Source organism: Prionailurus bengalensis, chromosome B1 (assembly GCF_016509475.1).
Source record: "Prionailurus bengalensis isolate Pbe53 chromosome B1, Fcat_Pben_1.1_paternal_pri, whole genome shotgun sequence".
In the NCBI taxonomy this organism is placed as follows: domain Eukaryota; kingdom Metazoa; phylum Chordata; class Mammalia; order Carnivora; family Felidae; genus Prionailurus; species Prionailurus bengalensis.
In genome coordinates this window covers 76,256,958-76,281,072 of record NC_057344.1, presented here as the reverse complement: position 1 = coordinate 76,281,072, position 24,115 = coordinate 76,256,958, and the positions used below count along the sequence as shown (strand labels likewise).

The 24,115-nt window shown below is 41.1% G+C and overlaps 1 protein-coding gene across 1 annotated transcript in view; it reads left to right on the top strand.

The window, feature by feature from the left end:
• Positions 1-8,855: 8,855 nt before the first annotated feature.
• The window catches only part of FHIP1A (FHF complex subunit HOOK interacting protein 1A), a 243,846-nt gene continuing 228,586 nt past the window's right edge, over positions 8,856-24,115 (top strand). Inside the window, exon 1 of the mRNA XM_043567500.1 lies at positions 8,856-9,166. The gene's annotated coding sequence lies outside the window, so the exon portion shown is untranslated. The remainder of the gene's footprint in view (positions 9,167-24,115) is intronic.

Genomic DNA, 24,115 nt, shown 5'->3' with positions numbered 1-24,115 from the left:
AATCAAAGAAACATTGGATTATTTAGTAAATGGTACTGAGAAAATTAGCTCACTGTAAGAAGAAAAATATCAGATCCTGATTTTATCTAAAAGTAAACTCCAAATGAATTATAAAAGATCAAGTATAAAAGTGAAGAAGAAAATATAGGAGACTATCAGGAAAGGAAAAGATTTCTTTAACAATTGTTCCTGGTTGGGTCCTCCAGGAAACAGACCCTAAAATAGAGATTTGCATTTAGGGAGATTATTGGACTATGATCTCAGGCTCAACACCTGTAGGGGAGTAAAGGAAGCAGGATCCTGCTAAGTGAGCAGTTGAACTGTGGTAGTCTCAGCCTGATCCTATGGAGAATTCCAGAGCTGGGACTGCCTTTCTGATTTGCAAAGAGTGGACCCAAACTTTGTTTCTTGCATAGACCAGTCACTGTCTCCAGGAAGTGGGCGTGACTTTGGATGAGCTGGATAGTCAAGGACAATGCCAGAGTTTCCCACCTTTTCCTCTTGGCTATTGTGAATAATATTGCTATGAACATGGGTGTGCAAATATTTCTCCAAGATCCTGCTTTCAATTCTGTTGGTTTTATGTGAGAGGGGGGATTGCTGGGTCATGTGGTAAGTATATTTTTAACTTTTTGAAGAACTGTCCTAGTCTGTTCCATAGTGGCTGCACCAATTTACATTCCTACCAATAGTGCACAAGGGTTCCCTTTTCCCCACATATTCCCCAGCATTTATTTTCTGTGTTTTTTTTGGTAGTGGCCATTCTAATGTGTGTGAGGCTTTATCTTGTAGTTTTGATTTGCATTTTTGACACAACCTTTTTTAAAAAGTAAAATTTATTCTCTTATCATAAAGTAACATATTCATTGTAGAAAGCTGGGAAAATATAAAAAATTAGAATGAAGCAAATATCTCTTAGAATCCTGGTTCTTCAAGATAATCAGAGTTAATACTTTGGTTTGCGTTTTTTCAATCTTTTTTGGTTTTGTCCAGATTTACACATAGGTGATGCTAGCCCATACTAACCCTTTGGGCAATTCAGAAAAAGGCATCCTGTTCTCTAGGTGAATGCAATCTTGAACCAGGGTGTACAGCTTGATAAGCGGAGCACAGCTAGATTTCAGATCTTACTTGCTCCAAGGGCAGGCATCCTGTGCAGTGAACAACTTGCACAACCGTACGTTGTAGTTCTGAATGTACACAGGGGTTTTATTTTATAGCTTTTTTTTAAAAAAATAAAATGGAGATCATACTATGTGGTAGACTGACTATGTTTGGATAGAACATAATTTACTTTAGTTCATTCCTATTCGATAATTAAATTACTTCCAAAATTTTGATATTATAAATTCATGCTGGTATGATAATACTTGTACTTAAATATCCACTTTTAGAATTACTTCCTCATTAGAAATTCCTAAAAATTGCCTTGAAAACTAAATCTACTGAGTGCTTATCATGTGCTCTACACTGTGTTCAGGGAGCTACATAATCCTCATCACAAACTAGTGACATAGTTACTACGATGATCTCTTATTAGAGCAAAAACTGAGGCACAAGAAGAAATGAAGTTACTTAGTTACTTGATCCAGGTCACACAGCTGGAAAGCAGTAGAGCTGGGATTTGAACACACTCCTGTCGGCTGCATCTGCTCCAGAGCTTAGGCTGTTAACATGCTACAGTGATTCATTTTATTTTCATTTTTTTAAAGTCTATTTTGAGAGAAGGCAGGGAGAGATTAAGAGGGAGAGGGGACAGAGAGAAGGAGAGACAGAACCGCAAGCAGTCTCTGCACCATCAGCACAGACCCCGATGTGGGGTTTGAACTCACGAACTGTGAGATCATGACCTGAACTGAGGTCAAGAGTCAGACCCTTAACCAACTGTACTACCCAGGCGCCCCTACCCTGACTTTCTTTAAAGGAGAAGACAGGTGGATTTGAAGAGTTTTTATAATAAATAAGACATATATCATCAGTGGAGTAGGTAGACCTTGACCACTTGATAATCTCCACAGGAGATGAGACCATTGAAAAGCAATTTTATTTTATTATTAATGTATTTGTTAGAATTTCTTGACAGAATGATTAATATTCTAACAAGATACACATTGTTCATTTCTAAGCTCTTCTTAAGAGAAGCAACTTTAGGAGACAATTTATATTTAGATTTAATCTGACTATAAATGATAATGTCTTTGTGTTTTTTTTAGATTAGATTCCAAGGTATCTGGGTCAATGAAGGGATCTTTTTGACATCCTCATCTCAAACTGCCCTCTTCCCTTTGCTGTACCTGAACTTCTGTTTTTGTTAAACAGAGCTGATAGCCTTTGTTGGCTTTCTCACAGAGATGTTAAGATAGAGACTATAGTCCCATGAGCTCTGTGAAAGAAGAGTGTTTGCAAGTACTAATGAGATACTGCTCTCCTTTTTTCACATAATCATGGATTTTGATGTTTTAAATATTTTGAGGGAAATGTGTAAGGCAATTTGAAATACAATTACATTTTAAAGCAGGGATAAAGGAGGGAAGAAAAGGGAGTCTTGTGCAACTGCTGCATTAAAGAAATCTAATCTGGGGCGCCTGGGTGGCGCAGTCGGTTAAGCGTCCGACTTCAGCCAGGTCACGATCTCGCAGTCCGGGAGTTCGAGCCCCGCGTCAGGCTCTGGGCTGATGGCTCAGAGCCTGGAGCCTGTTTCCGATTCTGTGTCTCCCTCTCTCTCTGCCCCTCCCCCGTTCATGCTCTGTCTCTCTCTGTCCCAAAAATAAATAAACATTGAAAAAAAAATAAAAAAAAAAAAGAAATCTAATCTGAATACTTTGACTAATGTATATAACACAGCTAAAAAGGGTAAGAATAAATGAGATAATGAAAAATACAACTTAGAAAGGGTTGGCATTATATTACTAATCTGTGCATTCACAACAATGTACTTCTATCTTCCACGAAATCATTTTAACTTCTAAAGTAGTAGAGTTCAAATCAATGGCTGTTTACTGGATACATTATGTTAAAAATGCATTGTTTCAAACTAGAACTCTTTTTTTTTTTAAACGTTTTATTTATTTTTGAGACAGAGAGAGACAGAGCATGAACGGGGGAGGGGCAGAGAGAGAGGGAGACACAGAATCGGAAGCAGGCTCCAGGCTCTGAGCCATCAGCCCAGAGCCTGACGCGGGGCTCGAACTCATGGACCGCGAGATCGTGACCTGAGCTGAAGTCGGACGCTTAACCGACTGAGCCACCCAGGCGCCCCAAACTAGAACTCTTTTATATAGTGCCAGTGGGAGTATAAATTGGTATAACCATGTTGGAAAACTTTTGGCAATATTCACTAAATCTCATTATATATTCAGCAGCTCCACTCCCAAGAGAGCATGACACTTGCTTATGGCAGAAAATGTGGAAAGAGAGAAAGGAACAAAGAAAATAAATAGTCATCCTAATATAGAGATAACAATTAATATTTCTAAGGAGAATCCTCCTTAAAAATTTTTTTTTAATGTTTGAGAGAGAAAGAGCTTAAGCAGGGGATGGGCAGAGAGACAGGGAGACACAGAATCCAGAGCAGACTCCAGGCTCCTAGTTGTCAGCACAGAGCCTGATGTAGGGCTCGAACTCATGAACCACGAGATTATGACCTGAACCAAAGTGTGTCGCTCAACTGACGGAGCCACCAAGGCACCCCAGGAAAATACTATTTTACATTCTGTTTTGTGGTAGGCTTATTTTATTTTAATGTTTATTTATTTTGAGAGAGAGGCACAGAGAGAGGGAGAGAGACAGTCCCAGGCAGGCTCCACACTCAATGTGGTGCCAAAATCAAGAGTTGGATGCTCAATTGACTGAGCCACCCAGGTGCCCCATGGCTTATTCTGTTACTATAATATATTGTGAACATGTTTTCATTTAATAGATATTCATCCATATTAAAAAAAATCTGCCTATAATAACATAAGTGGCTTTACCATAACCTAGTGCTTACCATAATTCTGTCTTGTTGGATACTTAGGATATTTCTTTTCACTATACTTAAATGACCCTGTGATGGACATTGTTATATGTAAAGGTTTTTTTTTTAATGTTTTTTTGGGTGGGGAGGGGCAGAGAGCGACAGAATCTGAAGCAGGTTCCAGGCTCTGAACTGTCAGTCAGCACAGAGACCAATGCAGGGCTTGCACTCACGAATTGTGAGATCATGACCTGGGCAGAAGTCAGATGCTTAACTGACTGAGTCACCCAGGTGCCATATTATATGTAAAGTTTTAGCAAATATTTGAATATTAGAATAAATTCCTGGAAGTAAAAAATTTCTAGTTTGAAAAGTATAAACATTTTCAATAATTAGATACACATTTCTAAAAATTACTATAGCTTCCTTTAGCATGATATGAAATTATCCAACATGCAACAATATTACTTTTTATAATTTTTCTAGTCTTGCCAAATTTATAAATAAAAAATAATTGTTTCTCATCCTAGCTTTAATTGATATGACTGGACTGTTAAAATACAGTGGTCATTTGTGTTTTTTTTAATTTTACTTTTTAGAATTCTCTTTTGAATATTTTTCTATTCTTACATCTTATTTGAAATAATTTTTTATAAGGAATAGTAACCAAAATTCTTTGCTTATTATATATATTGTATTTTTTTTTTGCTTTATTACAAACTTTTCATGTTTCAAATTCCTTTCCCAAACTATCAAACTCTGATACTTTAGTTTGTCTCCTTGAGGGACTAGAACTCCAGAGAAACTACTATAACATAGATTTTATTAGACACTTTTCTTGGACTTCATTTCTTCTGTTTTTTTCCTCCATTGACTATGAGTTTCCATCTTTCTAAATTTTAGTATAATTGAAATACAATATCCTATTTCAGGTATACAACATAGCAATTTTATGTTTATATACGTTGTTTATATACATGATCATCCTAATAGGTCTAGTTACCAGTTGTCACCGTAAAAAGTTAATACAATAATATTGACTGTATTTCCCCTGCTGTTCAATACTCTCCCATGACTTATTTATTTTATAACCGGATGTTTGTATTTCTTGATCCCTTTCACCCACTTTGTCCCCCACTCTGGCAATCAGTAGTCGGTTCTCTGCATCTATGAGTCTGATTTTATTTTTAAAATTCCACATATAAGTGAAATCATATAGTATTTGTCTTTCTCTGTTTGACTTATCTCATATAGCACAACACTCTCAAGGTTCATCCTTGTCACAAAGGGCAAGATTTCATTCTTTTTTATGGCTGAGTAATATTCCATTGTTTTTGTATTTTTATTTCATGTTCTTTCTTTGTCTTCTTTTCCCTCTCCTTTTAGTAAGACTTATTTCCTCTGAAACAATGACTCTGTTTCATCCCCAGAGGGCAGAGTGGATATGTATGAAATTCATATTGTACACAGGAAACTTAACTGCTTGCCGTCTATTAGGTACTGTGCTAACCACTTCACTGGATTAATTCATGTTATCCTTAAAACAACCCTAATGAAGTAGGTATTTTTTTCATTTTATAAACTGAGGAAATTGAAGATTGTTCAAATTATGTGTCCTTTTTTTCCTGTCATCCCTTTGGCCTTCTTGATTTTTATCCCAACCTGCTCCTTTTGAAGTCGTCTTCTTTGCCCTGGCAGTCACATCCTTTCAGCTGCTCAGGACAAACACCTCAGTCTTCTTTGCTTTCTTTCCGTCATACTTCACGCTCAATCTGTGAGGGATTCCTGTCAGTTCATCACCTCCACCTGTATCTCCCTGGTCCAAGTCACTATCCTCTTGCTCTTAGATTATTTCAGTAGCCTTTTAATTGGTTTCTGCTACCCACTACTGTCTATACTCAATCTAGCAAAGTTATCCTATTAAAATGTGACAGAAGATGTCACTTTTCCACCCTAAGCTCTCCGATGGCTCCCAACTCAGAGTAAAAGCCTCACCTGAACTGTCTCACCCCAACCTCTTCCCTGTCTTTACCTTCTTCGATCTGCCATTCTGGCCTCTTGGCTGTTCCTAGTGCCCTCAGGCATAATTCTGCCTCAGGGCTTTTGTACTTGCTGTGCTTTCTGCCTTGAAAGTTGTCTGTCCAGATATTTTGCTCCTTTAGGCCTTTGCTCAAATATTACTTCCTACAGAGGTGTTGCTAGATGTTCTTATTTAAAAGAGCACCATGGCCAACAGACACGTGAAAAGATGCTCACCATCACTCATAATAAGGGAAATACAAATCAAAACCATGATGAGATACCACCTCACACCTGTCAGAATGGCTAAAATTAATAGCACAAGAAACAGGTTTTGGCGAGGATGAGAAGAGGAACCGTCTTGCACTGTTGGTGGGAATGCAAACTGGTGCAGCCACACTGGCAAACAGTATGGAGGTCCCTCAAAGAGTTAAAAATAGACCCTATGATCCAGCAATCACTACCAAGCATTACCCAAAGGATATAAAAATACAGATTCGAAGGGGGCACATACATCCTGATGTTCATAGCATTATCAACAATAGCCAAATTATGGAAAAAGCCCAAATGTCTAACTGATGAATGGATAAAGATGTGTATACATGTACACACACACACACACACACACACACACACACACGAATATTACTCAGCCATCAAAAAAGAATGAAACCTTGCCATTTGCAACAATGTGGTTGGAGCTAAAGTGTATTATGCTAATTGAAATAAATTAGTTCGAGAAAGACAAATACCATATGAAACAAGACAGATGAATATAGGCGTAGGGGGAAAAAAAGAGGGAGGAGAACCATAAGAGACTCTTAACTATAGAGAATAAACCGAGGGTGCTGAGGGGAAGTGGGCAGGGGGGGATGGGCTGAATGGGTGATAGATATTAAGGAAGGCACTTGTGTTGAGCACTGGGTGTTATATGTAAGTGATGAATCATTAAATTCTACTCCTGCAACCGGTATTACCCTACATGTTAACTAGAATTTAAACAAAATTTTGAAAAGAAAAAAAAACCTGTTCCTCCTCATGTCCCCTCCCTGCTTAATTTTTCTCCGTAGCATTTCTAATCATATGGCAGTCCATATGCCTCTCTCCCATCTGGAAGGTAAGCTCCATTAGGGCTAGAATTTTTAAGTTTTTTTGTTATCCCCTTTGTCTCCAACACCTAGAAGAATGCGTAGCATGCAAAAAGCACTAATGATTTCCCCACATTCCAATTATTAGAGCAGGCCAAGGTGACCTGCTGGGTAGAACTTTCCCCTTTTTTCTCCCTTGTCCTTCCCCAGATTTTACGTGAGACCCTTGTCTACACTTGTTACAGGTGAAAGGCTAGTGAATCCTGAAAGGACTCCCAGCAAGTGCAACCTGTGTTGGTGCTGCTTTCCATGAGCCACAGCAGTGGTCATAGACAGCCTTATAAGGAAGTGGGAAGTTCCTATCATCCCATTACCATGGTTGCAAGAGAGAACTTGAAACTAGATATACCTGATTTTGGTTTTCCCCGGATGCCATTCACTGAGAATGGAGGGAGGAGGATACTCTCCAAAGGAGAATTTGGTGAGGTGCCAGCAGGATGCTGCTGAGGTGGAAAATCCTCCACATCCACCTTTGTAAGTTGTGGTGTGGCCTGACCTGCTCAGGTTTTGGCTTACCTCAAGTTTCAGCCATGCCAACCACAGGGCTCTGAAAATGCCAAGAAGGCCTCTACCTAAAAATTCGATTCCTCCTCCTGGCTTTAAAGTCCAGAAAGCAGAGCATTGTCTCTGCTGCCCAAGCACCCAGGGGGCGTGGGAGATGCAGGAATGGGGGGAGGGAAGTCAGCGCCGCCTACTTTGGCAATGGGCACAGCCCCAAGTGTCTAAGGGCAAAGGAGAGGCTAGGCCCTACACCGTGGCGGTCTGGGCTCTGGAAAGGAGACCCGCGCAGGGCCAAAGACCACCACCAACTCCTCGCCCCGGGTGCTGGGGTAATGGATTCTGAACCTGCTGTGCCATTTTCTGGGGAGTCCTGAGTTGGGGATGGTTCCTTTTTGCTGTAGAACTGTCCACATTAAAAAGCCCTCATCTGGGGGTTGGGGGAGGATTGCTAGGGAACATGTGCCACGCACACATATACTCGCAAACAATTGCAACAATGCTGACTCACCTTAAAAACAAAAAGCAACACCTGCTCACTGCCCTCCGTTCCCCCAAAACCCTGACTCCTTAAGTCCGCCAAGAGTAAAACTCCCCCTGCTCACTTCAGTAGAATATGCCAGTAAAATAACAGGAGAACGCTTCCGTCATCGACTCAGCTCTCTTGGGACCTTGTTAGTATTTTAAAGTTCAAACCTCAGGGACAGAAAGAAAGGCTTCAGTGAAAGAGATTGGAGTGGGGAGAGGGCACCGCTGGCTGCCGTCAAACCTTTGGGGAGCAAGAAATCTAAAACGTCCCTGACATGCGGAGTTGTCTGACTTCCTCCACCCCGCAGGACCCAAGAAACCAGCCTTGTGGCCGGTTCATAAATATTGATTTATTTTTTCGTTGGTGGGGAGGTGTGAGAGCGGTTGTGTGTGAAGGGATGCAGTGCCGACAAAAGACGAGCCCCTAAAGGCGGGGTGGGGTGTACTCCACGTCTCCCGGGTTAAGTTTCGGTGAAAGTTTCCTTCCGAGGCTCCTCCCCCTTCACCCTGGAAACCCGCGCAAGGCTGCCGCGCCGCGGAGCCCCAGCCCTGGCGCACCTGGCGGCCGCGCGTCCCAAGGGCAGGGGTGGGGGCGGGGCTGGCGGCGGCTGGGGCGGGGCCGGGCTCCGTGCTCCCCAGGACTGCCGGGCAGGTTGGGCCCCGCCTTGCCCCGGCTCGCCCCGCCCCCCCCCCCCCCCCCCGCGCTCCCAGGAGCACAGAGTTGGGAGGGGGGAGTGGTGCAGAGCCCCGGATCCGCGCGGCTCAGCCGCCCGCTGACGCATGGTCGGAAAGTTGCGCTCAAAGCTTCTCCCTTCTCCTACTTTCTTCCTAGGGCCGGGCTGTTGAGTTGGAGCCGGGCGGGGAGGAGCTGGCTCTCCGCCCCTCCTGGAGTCCGGCGCGGGTGGCGGCTCGGGGTCCGGTGTACCCTGGACGGCGGCACAAACTTTCCCGACAGTTTGGGGACACTTGTCTGGAGCGTCCCGCACTGTGTGGAAGGAGGAGCCGAGTCCGCGGGCAGGTACGTGGCACCCTGCTTGGAGCTTTGCCGCTTGAGGACTTCTTTTATTTTAGGGGGTTAAGGGAGTGGGGAGAGCAGACGCGTCCTTTCTCTGCATTCCGCCGACTGGGCTGGAGGAGCAGGTATTGGGATGGGGGTTGCACTGGAATACCCCAAACTAGATCGCTGCATCGGGCCGCAGCACTGCGGGGACGAGGTGGCTGCGAGAGCCGCGGGACCCGGCGTTACTTGGTGACTGACCCCGGGAGAGAGAGAGCCGGCTTATTTTGACGGAGAAAGATGTCATCAGGTCTCTCCACCTCTTTCCCTGGTCCCTGGGGCCAGAGAGCGGGGGTCCTACGGGAGGAAGGAGAGGCGAAGAGATCTGGGGCTCAGTTTTTCTCCCCAAGCCACCTCGCTTTCACGGGAGACCGAGGTGGTGTCCCTCTGAGGTTTGTAGCACTCTCCCGGTGTAAGGGCGGACTTGTTGGGTGGCTCTTGCTCAGTTTCGTAAGGTCTCTAATGAAACTGCGTTCAAATCATGGTGGTTGTTATTGATGTCGTGCCTGCATGCCTGTCCGTCTGTCTCCCGCCCCTACTCCAACAATGCTTCCTTGTTAACCCCGTTTCTGCTAGGGAATGAACTAGCTGCTGTTCTATTTCAAGCCTGGCCAGGGTGAGGTGTTGGTAGCAGCTATAGTCTTGTTTGTTTGGAACTTTGGGAATCACGTGACCTCTGTCTCACCTACCTGGATCCATCCCTTCTTAACAGACCCGGCTTCCACCATTCAGCAAGTGCTGCAGCCTCAGCCATCCAGTGACGGGGAGATATCCCCATTGGAGGAAGGATCCCCAAGCTGAGGAGTAGTAGTAGGCAGTGTCAACCGATTGGGCCCACACCCAGCCTTCTCGGGAAGGGCTGTGCTATCAAATTCATCTTGTTAGGAAGTCATCTGCTCTCTGCTAATAGCCATAGCAGCCTGATGAAATTATGTAGGTCATTGAAAAATAATTCCTGCTTAATCACCTTTATCCTGTTGATTAATGAGAGAAAAGATTTCCTTTCCTTAATGTACCATGCCTGTTTGACAGGGTCACCTGCCTGACCTCAAGTTTACTTGTAAACCTGGCACTGGACCCGATGTTGTCCCTGCCTCAAACCTAGCGTACCCCAGCCGAAGTCTACATTTGGAGAACATTAGTGGTCTCCGTTGGACAGATGTAATGCAGGAGATTCAGTCCATAAATTTTAATGCTGCATCTTGTCGGCTTTAGATAACTTTTCAGATAATTAAAAGCTGGTTTCTTTTAGCTCCAGTTAATCCCTTTCCATAGAACTCATAAGAATTATGCCCACGCCTGTCCTGAAACTGTTTGGGGTCTCCTTTTTCATTTGTCCTATAGCTTTAGGAACAGGACTAAACCGTGTGGGGTGGGTGAAAAGGGCAAAAGAAACGAGCATCCCTGAACTAGATTCAGAGAGAGGTTTAGAGTGGTCTAATACTTTAGGCCCAGCTAGCTTCCTTATTGTCTCTAAACAGAGACACTCTAGGTTGTATTGCTTTTAATGTAGGCCTTTGAAGACTAGAAATGAAAGGGTGGTTCGGAGTAATGCATCACTGGACAGTTCTGCATCATAATGTCTCAAGTTTGGCTCAGAACACTTTCTCTACGAAGTTCATTCTATCATAATAGGAAGCCAATAGATAATGTCTACAAGTCAAAAAGCAAATGTACAAACAAATTATTTCAAAATAGAGAGGTACATATTAGAAACAAGAGTTGCCTGAGGGGTGACTTTTGAAATTTTGTTCTCATATTACTTAAAATAAAATTTTGGTAAGGAAGCTTCCTCTCCAGGTGAATAGAAAACTAAATTGCCTTCTCAAATCCATGCTTAGGTATTTATTTTATATTCTGTGTACACGTGAGCCCTTTGAAGAACTGGACACTCAGATTCTGGCCTTGGAACACAATTGATATCTATTTCACTCTTATTTTCAGTGACTTCTAACTCTTAGCCTAAGTAGAGGAACAGTGCTCAAGAGTGACCAATAATGTCAGGGATTTCATTTATAGGGATCTGGTCTCTTAGTAAAGGCAAGAGCAGAAAGTAACATTTCTGTATGTTTTATGATTAGCTTTATAATTAGCAAAGTACTTTGACATGTACCATATTTGTGCTTTGTGATTTAACCATTTTGTAGTGGGTGCTATTATATTTAGATTATATAGGAGGGAAACAGTTAAGATTCAGAGAAAATAAGGAACTTCTAGGTATATACTTCTATCAGCCTTTTAAAAGGAAAAGGTAAGCAGTTCAGCCAAATTTATTCAGGGTAACAGAGGAACTGCAATTCAGGACAGGCAATTGATGGTGAACTATAGGCAGGTTGGGAGAATAAAGGAGGAGAGTATCCTTTTATAGAGAAAAGGAGCAAGTTGGGAGGGCTTTTGAACAAGAGTTCTTTGGAAGAAAAATGAGATTTCCAAGCGGTAGTGGCTTCTCATTGGCTGCAGGTGAGGGCAGCTTGCTGTTGCTGGGCTGAGAGGAAATTTTTCTTCTGGATTGTGCAAGCTGTGACTACGAGTGGTACGTGTGTCAGAGCCCTCCCTTTTTGGCTTCCCAACTCCAATTTTGAGTCTGGTTTCCTTAACACATTTTTATATTTCCCCATTGTGGTCAAAATATTTCTTTAAGAGCATCACTGATCAAGAGTTGGGCCATCTGTTCTTATTAGAAACATTTTTATTTCTTGATGTGAGGAAGAACCTTTCCTAGGGTCCTGTCCCATGTCAAGGAAAAGTGCCCAGATTGGAAACTGTTGAGGCCACCTTTGAGTAACAAGGGTGAGTAGAAGAGAGAACTCTCAGGCATTTCCCATCTAAAGTCTATATCTTAGGTTGTAAGCATTGGAGATCATCTTGATGCATTGAGCCAGCATCACCTTATTGGGTATGTTATTTCTACCCAAAGGTTTGACAGGCACCAGGTACAAAGTTTGAAAATGATTATATAAAATAAGATGAGCAGAATAATGACTCCAGTTTGTGTAATAGTCCTAAACTAGGAGCCTAAACCTGAAGGTAACTAGCCAAAGAGATCAAAGGATCACGGATCATCAGGTGGAATTTGTTGTAGCAATGTACTTGTTCCCTAATTTTATGTATTTGGGTTTCTGGTTCTTTGGAAGAATTTATTCATGTGTGTTAGTTGCTTGCTATCACACAAATACCTCTGTATTTAGCAAGTGGGTAATCAAGGACGATGTGATGGTCCAAAACTACTTTAACCAATGAGTCAAATAATTGTGGTTGGACTGCTGTTGTCTTAACAGAGGAATTGGCAAGTTTTCCCAACTCCAGAGAGAGATTTCTAATAATTTGTTCATTGGTGTGAATACCTACAATAGAGGCATCCAGAGTCCTGTATACCTCTGGGGAGTTCCTGGTGAATGCAGAGTTGAAGGTTTAGGGAGGAAGACCACAGGAAGGCTTCAGATTTATTGTGGATGTTCACAGAGACAGTTATTCTAGCAAGCATTGGCCTCCAACCTGCCAGCTGTCTAAACATTTATAGGCCCACTGAGAGACCGGGTCACCACAAAGATAAAACCAGGTGGTGCATATAAGATTCCTGCTAGGGTTTGATTATTAATAGGGCTCTTAATTGGGATTTTTCAGTTGGTCCTTTCAAGCTAAGGGTCAGTGGTGTTTGAGGAACAAGTAGGGAGAAACCATATTGTTCTGTGGACTTTGCTCTCAAAGGCCATATAGAGAGGAGGTTGTTTGGCTAGGGCAAGCAGACCTAAGGTAGTAGTGGGAATGGGAAACTGCATGGGTGGAACTGGTATGATTAGTTGCATTGAGAGTTATGGCAGGGGAGAGATCAAACCAAGGTACAGGAAAACGTGGTTGTAGAAATTTGACTTAGTGACAAATATCCATAGAGGTGCAGGTATAGTTAGTGGTTGTAGTGGAGATGAAGGAGAAGGTTGCTGTGAGGAAGACTACAAGGTCATGGCTGTCCTGGACAGATTGGGGTTTTGATGACAGGGTTTGTTCAACAGACTCTGAACTATCAGGAAGGTTTCCCCCTTTTGTGAGGGATTGGGAAACGTGAAGGAGGGTGTTGTCCCTCCAGGATAGAGAAGGAGAAAACGGATAAGAAAAAGCAGAAAGAGTATTGGCCTGATGCTATCATCTTGGGGAAAGCTGTCTGCTCCAGCTGTTGTCTTCTTCAGTTCCTGGAAATCTTTAATTTGAGGCCACCAGTTGGTGTATAAGTCCAGTCAGGTTTTAGAGTTTTCTTTACATGGAACACATGGATCTAGGAGTCTACTCCTTGGATTTTGGCTGCACAGGGATTAGTCAGTAACACTTGATAAACGCCTTTTTCTAGTGTGGTTGAAGAGAGTCTTATTGGAGATATCTTTTCCAATAAACAAAATGCCAAGGTTGCAGGGTGTGATGTTTGGGTCTTCATCTCCTGGGAACATACTGTGAAAAGATTGCTCTACTTGAGCATGATTATTTTCAAGAGATGTAATTAGACATTCGCAATATTGAACTGTATCTCCTTTTATTAGGTGCAGGTAAAAAGACGTGGAAGCTAGATTTACAGGGAACCCAGTAAATAACTCAAAGCATGAGAGTTTATGAGCTCCAAAGGGGATGGATCTGAGATTTAGAAGAACCAACCAACCACCAAGGCATTTGGAGAGTTTCCACAAATTTTGCCAGTTGGGTTTTGATGATGCCTTTGGTTCACTTGACTAGTCCTGAGGAGTGAGGATGATAACTACAGTGAAAATGCTGTAGAACTGGCCAAACAGCACAGACTTGCCATGATATTTGACGAGTAAAAATGGGTTCCCTGGTAGCTGTGAAGCTCAAGAGGGATTCCCTGTGTATACATGCTTTTCCAATAGGATTTTAGCTTCTGAAGAGGCAGTAGCTTGTCTACCTGGAAAGGCTTGACCCAGTGGAAAAACATGCAAATTATTACCAAAACATATTTATATCTGTAAGATGGAAGTAGCTGAATAAATCCATTTGCCAAACCTTGAATGGTCCATTAGGCAATTTAAAGTGCCCAGGAACTGTGCAGACGGGTTGCCCTGGATTTTATTTTGGGCAGGTGGGACGGGTAAAGTAGGCACTTTCTGAAGCCTTGTTAATATTTCCCTACCAGTATTGGTACCTAAACATCTCATTTTATGTATCAGCTGATAGTTTAATGCATGTACAGTTGTCAGTAGTGGGAGTTTTAGAATTTCTGGTAGGGCTGTTTTTTTATTTGACCCAAACCAGAGGTTTCTCTTCTTATACCAGCAACCATCCGATTGCCAATACTGTTTTTTCCTTTCTAGTGCTGATCATTGGGTGTCTCTAGTCAGTTTCTCCACATTATCATCTGAAGATGAGTTCCTTTGGACCATGACAGAAGTTTGACTTTGGAACTTTGAAGGGCAGTCTATTTTGCAGAAATGTCAGCAAGGTGATTTCCTTTAGCTTTCCAAAAGTCAAGCTTAGAATGCTCTGGAATCTTAGTAATAGCCAAAGCAGCAGATAATAGTATAGCATCCAATAATTTCTGGAAAAAAAGTCTGCTTTTAATTTTGTCTCTGGGGGCGCCTGGGTGGCGCAGTCGGTTAAGCGTCCGACTTCAGCCAGGTCACAATCTCGCGGTCCGTGAGTTCGAGCCCCGCGTCGGGCTCTGGGCTGATGACTCAGAGCCTGGAGCCTGTTTCCGATTCTGTGTCTCCCTCTCTCTCTGCCCCTCCCCCGTTCATGCTCTGTCTTTCTCTGTCCCAAAAATAAATAAACGTTGAAAAAAAAATTAATTTTGTCTCTGAAGGAAGCCACATTGTTGCCATAACATTTCAAAGTCATGAGCCACTCCAAAGGTATATCTACTATCTGTGTAAACGTTGGCAGTTTTGCCATTGATTAGGATAGAGGCCCCAGTGTGTATGGTTTGGTTTGTTGGGCCAAAGTAGCCAAAGTTAAAGGTGCTGCTTTAGTTCCTTCAAAAGGAGTTGATATTGCATACTCAGCGTGATATTTACCATCTTCATTTTGCACATAAGAACCATCAGTGAACCATGAGTAGTCAGTGTTACTCAGAGTTTTCTATAAGTCATCACAGGGAGTCAGAGGGTGATCTGTTGTTATTGAGCAGTTATGGGGGGTTTCATCAGAGTAGGAGGGGAAAAATAGTAGCAGGGCTAAGGTTTTTACAGTGATTTATTACAGTGATGAATTATTACAGTGACTTATTAAGTGAGACAGCCTACTGAAAGATGCTATGATGAGAGTTAAGAACTTCAAACTGCATGTGGCACAAAGGTGGTTAAAGGAGATCCTATGACTATTTCCTTAGTGGTCTTTGTAAGAGGGCAATAGAAGACATAAGTGTGAGGCATGGGGTATCCACAGGCTACAGGATCTAGTTGTTGGCTGTAATATCCAATGGATCAATGGCAATCTCCATGCTTTCGGGTGAGTGCTTCAGGGGCATTCCCTTCTTTTTCATGTACAGAAAGGGAGTTGACAATTGGCGTGTCCAAGGACAGGTGTTTTTTGTTCTTTTGTTTTTTTAACTTTAAGATTTGAAAAGTCATGTTATCTGAATCTTTCGGATGTTAGAATCAGATTTAGTAGTTTTTAACAAAGTGTATAAATCTTGGGCCATAAGGGGAAAGTTTGGGATCCAGTTGCTACAATAACCTGCCAGTCCAAAAAACCTCGCAATTCATGTTTGATTTTGGGCTTGCCAACACCTGTTGTTGCTTGTGTTGTTAATTTTAGCCATTCTGACAGGTATGAGGTGGTATCTCATCGTGGTTTTGATTTGTATTTCCCTAATACTGAGTAATGTCGAGCATCTTTTCATGTGTCTGTTAGCCATCTGGATGTCTTCTTCAGAAAAGTGTCTATTCTTGTCTTCTGCCCATTTTTTAACTGGGTTGTTTGTTTTTTGGGTGTTGAGTTTGCTAAGTTCTTTATAGCTTTTGGATACTAACTCTTTATCAGATATGTCATTTGCAAATATCTTCTCCCATTCTGTAGGCGGCCTTTTAGTTTTGCTGATTATTCCTTCATTGTGCAGAACCTTTTTATCTTGATAAAGTTGCAGTAGTTCATGTTTACTTTTGTGTCCCTTGCCTCTGGCAACATGTCGGGTAAGAAGTTGCTCTGGCCAAGGTCAAAGAGGTTGCTGCCTGTGTTCTCTTCTAGGATTTGGATGGTTTCCTGTCTCATTTTAGGTCTTTCATCCATTTTGAATATATTTTTGTATATGGTGTAAGAAAGTGGTCCAGTTTTATTCTTCTGCATGTTTCTATCCAGTTTTCCCAGCACCGTTTGTTGAAGAGACTGTCTTTTTTCCATTGGATATCCTTTCTTGCTTTGTTGAAGCTTTGTTGACCATAGAAATGTCAACCTTTTAAAAGAAAAAAGGTACTCTGTTCAGCCAGCAAAAATTGAGCTTATTTGGGAAAGTGGAAAAATTACAGTTGGGACAAACAAAATATGGGGTACCATAGGCAAACAAAGGAGAGTGTTTCTTTATAGAGGTAAGGAGGAAGTTTAGAGGGATTTGTTTTGAACAAAAGTTTATTGGAGGAAAATGAGAGTTCTAAGTGGTGGTGGCTTCTCATTGGCTGTAGGCAAGGGCAGCTTGCTGTTGCTGGGCTGAGAGGAAACCTTTCTTCTTTTTTCCTGGACTACGCAAGCTGTGACCACAAGTGGTATGCGTCTCAGAGACCTCTCTTCGTGGGTTCCCAACTCCAGTTTTGAGTTAGGTTTCCTTAGCACATTTTCACACTCTGCTGCTATACATCGTGGACTCAAACCCGAATCCAGGATTTTTAATACAGAGGCCAAACTTTTAATTTTTTGCCTGCTACATTTTGTGAAGTGTTTGGTTGTGAAATGAAAGCTTATTTATTAACCAAAATGTGACCTCACTGGGGACAGGATGATATGTAAATATGTACACATATATATGTGTATGTAATTTTTATATCGTTTGCATCTCAACAGTGTGGCCATACCTGGGGAAGTGGGGTGGGTGAATAAATGCCCCAGTAGATTGAGAAAAGAACTTTTTATAATGTCTAAAACTGAAAAAAAAAAAAAACCTGGGAAATTCTAATTTAAATGTGTGATTTACAAATGTGGAATTAATTACCAGAAGAAATATCTTGCAGAGTTGAAGGAGCTTCTTCTGGGGAATGGAATTCAGGGGTGGAGAAGAGACACACAGGAGTCTGCTGTTTTTGGCTATGTTACTTTACAACTTTGTATCATATATGCTATGATGTGTACAGGTATATTATTAAAAAAAAATCCTTTGGCGAAAATAGCATAGCGGTCTGTTTTCAGAATTTTAGAACTGAAAGGACTATAGCGACTCTTTATGGCCAGTTTTTTCATTTTGCAGGTGAGCAGATTGAGGTATGGGAGTTTAAATGTTTGTCAGGGTCCCATGACTGTAGAGACAAACCTCTCCTAGCACAAGTTCATACCCTCCCCAGGCAGTGGAACATTTCCCCATGTTTGTTTCTCCACAATTACCTTTCTAGGCAATTCTCTTTTCCACTTTGATCTAGTTTTTTTTGCAGTGTTTAAACAGGTTATGGAACTGTGGATTCAAGAGTAGTTATCTCTTAACCCCTCATATTTCCATTATGAAAAAGCTTCAAATATCTTTAGAGTCTGCAGACTCTGTACCTTTTCTTGTGAATTCTGTATTAACTTGTAGTTAGAATTAGAGACACTGAATGCAGTTTGTCTGCAACTGTTTAGGAAGTGACAGCATTGCTCAGTTGAATTTGATAAATACTGGAATTTGGGCTCAACTTCTATCCTGAGAAGCTGTGACTAACAGGAGATGCTAGCTCAGGAGGTGTTTCCAGTATCTGTGTGTGTGGCTTAAATTTGAAGTTCTGAGAAGGATATGACTTTTCTAAAAGGGAGGTAGAGACAGATGTTATTTTATTTTATTTAAAAAAAATTTTTTTTTTCAACATTTATTTATTTTTGGGACAGAGCATGAACGGGGGAGGGGCAGAGAGAGAGGGAGACACAGAATCGGAAACAGGCTCCAGGCTCTGAGCCATCAGCCCAGAGCCTGACGCAGGGCTCAAACTCACAGACTGTGAGATCGTGACCTGGCTGAAGTCGGACGCTTAACCGACTGCGCCACCCAGGCGCCCCGAGACAGATGTTATTTTAGAGCAATTATAGAAAAGTGGTTTTGTTTTGTTTTGTTTTTTGTTTTTTTGGCATTGTTTGTTTTTTTTTTTTTATTTTAAAAAAAATTTTTTTTTTTTTAATGTTTATTTATTTTTGAGACAGAGAGAGACAGAGCATGAACGGGGGAGGGGCAGAGAGAGAGGGAGACACAGAATCAGAAACAGGCTCCAGGCTCTGAGCCGTCAGCCCAGAGCCCGACGCGGGGCTCGAACTCACGAACTGTGAGATCGTGACCTGAGCCGAAGTCGGCCGCTTAACCGACTGAGCCACCCAGGCGCCCCGAGACAGATGTTATTTTAGAGCAATTATAGAAAAGTGGTTTTGTTTTGTTTTGTTTTTTGTTTTTTTGGCATTGTTTGTTTTTTAGAGAGGGCACGCACAAATGGAGGAGAGGGGCAAAAGGGAGAGAGAGAATCTCAAGCAGGCTCCATGTTTACTGCGGAACCTGATGTGGGGCTCCATCTCACAATCCTGGGGTCATGACCTGAGCTGAAATCAAGAGTTGGTCGCTCAACTGACTGAGCCACCCAGGCGCCCCTAGAAAAGTTTTTAACATCTATGTTTTCTCTTTATCCTAAGTTTTTCTCCTACTTCCCTTTGAAGTATATCACTAACTTAAAATAAAACTTTATTCTTTCTGATTATACACATAATACATATTATTCAACAATCAAATATTATGGAAATATGTAATGTTTGAATTTGAAGTGCACTGTAATCTAATGTTCTGGAGAAACTGCTATAAATAGGTACATGTTTTTCCTCCAAACTTATCTCCATATTAAAATATTATTGTGGTTGTTACTGAGTACATGGGTAATACTAAACAACTTTCAACTTGGTTTTTATTTTAGCTTAATATATATAACTTAAAAGTATTTCCATGCCCCTACATACAGAGCATTTCGGCTGTATAATAGCACATCACAGGTTATTTAAACTGTTTCCTATTGTTGGAAATTTGGGTGGTTTCCCATTTTTCTATATTAAGAACAGCATTTTAGAGAATATCCCCTAAAGTACACTTGTGTGAATGTTTTCTATAGCGAAGTTTTGTGAAAGTCAAAGACATGAAAATATTAAATTTCTCTAATTTATACTTCCTGTAATAGTGTCCCTCCATGTAAAATTATGTTAACACCTTTTTTCTTAATGTGTAAGACTGAGGATAGAAATGATTCATATGTGATCAGACACTGAAATAGGAGGTCATAGTAGCAAAGGCTCTGAGCTTTTAGGTGGGTCTTGCCTCATTTGCTCACATTGCAAGTTCCTTTTGGTTTTAATGTTTTCCCCAAGAGAAGATAGTAATTGATAACAGCTATAAAAATACTCTGCAGTTGTTGGACGAGCTGCTAATTAGTTTTAATGGAGCATAGTTTTTTTTTTTCCCCAAACATTTTCCGAAGAACATTATTCTAGGACATGCCTTTAAGGAGTTCAGCGAATCCACTAGGTGGTGCAGAACACAGAATGAGTGTATCTTAGCTCTTCTTATATTGTTAAAGTTTACTTCTGATGAAATACTGGTAATGGGTTAATTTTAAGACCTTTAGGTTTATAGAAAGTGCCAGGAATGGATTTCACTTTTCTGTGTGTGAAAAATGTGAAAAATGATACTTTGATAAATGTGATAAATGTTACTTTGATAAATTTCATGACTCAGGGTCATTGAAGCAAGCACATCTCAGGGATTCCTGTGGCAAAGTGTTTATTGACTATCTGAGAGAGTCGATTAATAGTTTCACTGAGTTCAAGCTTTGTTCATAGCTATTAGATTAGAGGATTAGATTTCATGCCTCAAAATGAGTGTCTTCTGTTTGGTTTGTGTTCATGGAACTTGTACTTGGGATTCATTCATTTTAGTATTTTCTTTGTAATATATCAAAACGAGTATAGAAAACGTATATAAATGTGTGTACACACATAAGTATACATGCATGTATTGATGTGTAAGTGTATTTTAACAGTGTCTTAAGTAGCTCTGTTAGCGTGAATATTTGGTGCATCTTCAACATGAAGATGACGTCTGTCCATCTTTGTTTTATTAGGGGAAATGTTTCTTAACATTTTTTTATATGAAACATTTTCTTTTTTCTTCAAGTTTACTTATGTATTTTTGAGAAAGAGAGAGAGAGCGAGCAAGCAGGGGAGGGGCAGAGAGTGAGGAAGAGAGAGGATCCCAAGCACTGACAGTGCAGAACCTGCCATGGGGCTTGACCTCATGGACCCTGAGATCATGACCTGAGTGGAAATCAAGAGTTGGACACTTAACTGACTGAGCCACCCAGGTGTTCTTATATGAAAAAACTTTTTTAATAAAACTATTTCTTAAGACATGGGGGTACTTTATAGTTGGCATATGCTCTTATTTTGATCTTTTTGGGAAGATGCAACCTGTCTAATGTATTCTTGATTATTGTCTATTCTGTAACATGAAGTCAGTTTTTTAAGTTGAGTATTTAAAATCTCTCCTATTTGTGTATATATTCAAAATGTTGACATTTTGCTTATTTTAAGCAAGATGTAGTCATTTAAATGTGTGTGAAAAATCTGACAGCGGGACTGTTGTTGCCCTTGATTTGCTTCAGGAAACACTATTTACCTGAGTTGTATTAAATGCTTAGTGGTTAATGCAAATTTCTTATCAGCTTGATTAAGTTTCACCTTCTCTGGATTTCCTCCTGGTACTTCTCCAATGTGTTACTGTTTAAGACCTTGCATGTCCTATTTGAAAAGCAGACACTGGAGTTGCTACAGAAGAACCCACTTGCAACTTGAGTTTGGGTGTGTGGGGTCTGCTTGTGTTGCTGCCTCCCTTTCTTTTCCCCTTAAAGTAATCCTACCTTTTGAACATGTTTTAGAGTTAGTCTGTCACTGAGGAGTGGTCATTCCTTCACAGTGAATCACAAAACGAGTAGGTCTGATTAGGCTTCCTGACTCGAGCCTGACTGACTCAACCTGCTGTCCTCTGAGCTTCTCCGTATAGGCATGTCAGGGGCAAACTCTCAACTTGGCTCTCTTCCCCATGTGGATAATTTATAAATCTGCATCCTCTCACTGACCTTTGGAATCTTAGGCTTGCTTCTCCAATTCCTGCTGGACAGGTCTATGTTTGGATCCAGATATCAAATTAAACTATAGGGTAGCACTTATGAGTAAGTGCATCTTAATCACCTAGCAGAGTACCTTATATCAAATAGAACCCTATACATGTTTGTTGTTTGTTGATGATCTATCTACTTCTTACTGTCACATGGTCAATTATAATATATTTTTTAAATGTTTATTTTAAAAATAACATGAGAGTGTGCACGTGAGAGAGTGTCTGAGCAGGGAAGTGGCAGGGAGGGGAGAGAGAGAATCCCAAGCAGGTTCCATGCAGAGCCTGTATGCAGGGCTAGAATCTATGAACCATGAGATCCTGACCTGAGCTGAAATCAAGAGTTGGACACTTAACTGAGCCACCCAGGTGTCCACAATTATATTTTTAAATCTTGTTTCTGTTTCTGGTTTTTCTTTCTCTAATCCATTTTCATGCTAAAGTCAGTCTGATTTTATAAAGTGTATCTTTGCCCGTGTCACTCACTGATCATGGTCCTTGTTTCCTACTGGTAATGACTCAACTCAAAGTGGGGTGATAAATTTATGTGCCAACTTGACTGGGCCACAGGATGTCCAGATATTTAGTTAAACAGTATTCTGTGTATGTCTGTGAGAGTATTTTTGGATGAGATTTAACATTTGAATTGTTAGACTGAGTAAAGCAGATTGCCTTTGTTGTGGGTGGGCCTCATTCAATCTGTTGAAGACCTGAATTGGACAAAAAGCTGAATAAAGAAAAATTCACACTCTTTGCCTGACTGTTTTTGATCTAGGCCATCCATCTCTACCTTTAGACTGAAACTTGAACTGTATTATTGGCTCTCCTGCTTCTCTGACTTGCTAACTGTAGACTGTGGGACTTTTCAGCCTTCATAATTGCTTGAGCCAATTCCTTATAATAAATCTCTCTCTCTCTCTGTGGGGTGTGTGTGTGTGTGTGTGTGTAAAATCTTCTATTGGTTCTGTTTCTCTGGAGAATCCTGAGTGATACACAAGGCATCCATCTATGATCTGGTTGCCATGCTGGTCTGTTCTCATTCTGGAGCAGATGCTACCTATGCCTTTTCATCCAACTCTGCTGGGAGTAACCCTTCCTTTTTCTAGTTATTTCAGTGGTGCACATTCTTCAAAGCCCAGTTCAGAGCTTGTGTCCTCCACTAAGTCTTTCTTGGCTATCTTTTGCTGTAGCAGTTTCTTGGCATGTGAATCTCTGGACTGAAATTTTACAAGCTGAGTCATTTGATGCCTTGCAGTGTCATCTTGTATACATTTGACCTTCTTCCCAACTAGATTATAAATTCCTTTAGGAATTTAAGAATCCTTTAGGAATTCCAGCCCTATCCTTCCAAATCCTCCATTGTTCTTGATGTTAACTTTTACTTAGTAGGTGGCCAGAGAATGTCTACTGATTTTTTTTTTTTAAAGCACCAAGATCTACCTAGGGAAGGGAAGGCAAATCATGCTTCCTTGCCCACCCTCCGTATTGAACCCAATAAGAAATGTCTAATTCATTTGCCACAAGACCCCGAAGTCTTTATCAATGCCATGCTCCAGGGAGACTCTGCAAGTTGTTTGGGGTTGTTACCAGAAATGAAACCTATATATCATCCTTGAACTAGATCCAACTTTGCCTGAGAAAAAAATTGAGTCCTAAAGTCTTGTTGAAATGGGCCCATTCCTGAGGCACTGGTTTGCCTGGTTTACTTTTACTGTCATCTGCTTTGCTCGTGTCTCTCGTAATTCCCTTTGCTCTGCTTCTGGCTAAGTCTTTTTGTATCTTCTGTAAATACGCTATATAGCACATTTTTGTCAATAATTTTGAACAAGGGTGAAGGAAAAGAAATAATAAAATGAGCTATATGTTCCTAGGGAATTTAGATTTGTCAAATTTTATGCATATTTTATTCAAGCAGAGTATGATTTTCCTCATTTTCCCACAACTGAACGTAGTTTTTGAGGAACACCATTGGAAATCCGACCTCATTCTGCTCTGTTCTCCAGCTCATCTTTTTTTTTTTTTTTTTAAAGATTTTATTTGTTTATTTTTTAAGTAATCTCCACATCCAACATGGGGCTTGAACTCACGATCCTGAGATCAAGAGTCACATGCTGTACTGACGGTCTGCTCATCTTTTAAGCTCAAAATACTGGAAACACTTTCTACCTTCCATCTTCCTTACCCTGCTCTTCTGCATTTATCTTCTAACATATTATAATTTACTTATTTATTATGTGTACTGTTTATTGACTCTCTCCCTTAGTAAGAATATAGAGCTCCAAAAAGGACAGCAATCTTTGGCCATATTAGTATTGGCTGTCTTTGGCTGTATATCCCAAGACACAGACTCGTGCTTGACATTCAGTAAGAATTTGTTGAACTGAGTGGGAGTTTGCTAACTTGGAGGTCTTCACTCCCTACCATTTGTTGCTTAGCTTTTCTTTTGTATTTAAAAAAAAATTTTTTTTTTCAACGTTTTTATTTATTTTTGGGACAGAGAGAGACAGAGCATGAACGGGGGAGGGGCAGAGAGAGAGGGTGACACAGACTCGGCTCCAGGCTCCAGGCTCCAAGCCATCAGCCCAGAGCCTGACGCGGGGCTC